Here is a 473-nt window from a genome sequence, read left to right as displayed (position 1 = left end):
TATATCACATTCCTGTTATCCCACTGACCCCATTAGGTCTTGACTGTGCATTCATTTATAAGAAAAGTCATCAGCAAATTGCTGGTCCTTTCTGGAAAATGATTTCAGGGAAAATAATTCAGCTCTGAAGTCAGCCAAAATACTGTCTACAAGCGTAGCCTAGAAACAAATGATATTTATCAACTACTTAAGTGCTTGAACCTAGACAAAATCACAGGGAACCACTATAGTGTATCAACACTAATCATAAATTCCCCTTAACATTAAACAAGGATTTAAATGACATAATCTTCACTTAGAAAAAAATTTTCCCATAGGATCATTATGTTAATAATGATATTATCAAAACTATGTAATCTTAAAATACAACATAAAACTAGTTTTTAAACTGCTGATTTTATTAGTCTAGCTCTATGAAGGAAATTAAGTCAATGAATAATGAAAAATATTTTACCTTTTTGGTTCAGGGATAT

The sequence above is a fragment of the Stenella coeruleoalba genome, assembly GCF_951394435.1.
Source record: "Stenella coeruleoalba genome assembly, chromosome: 18".
NCBI lineage: Eukaryota > Metazoa > Chordata > Mammalia > Artiodactyla > Delphinidae > Stenella > Stenella coeruleoalba.
Note: the sequence above shows the minus strand (reverse complement) of the source record.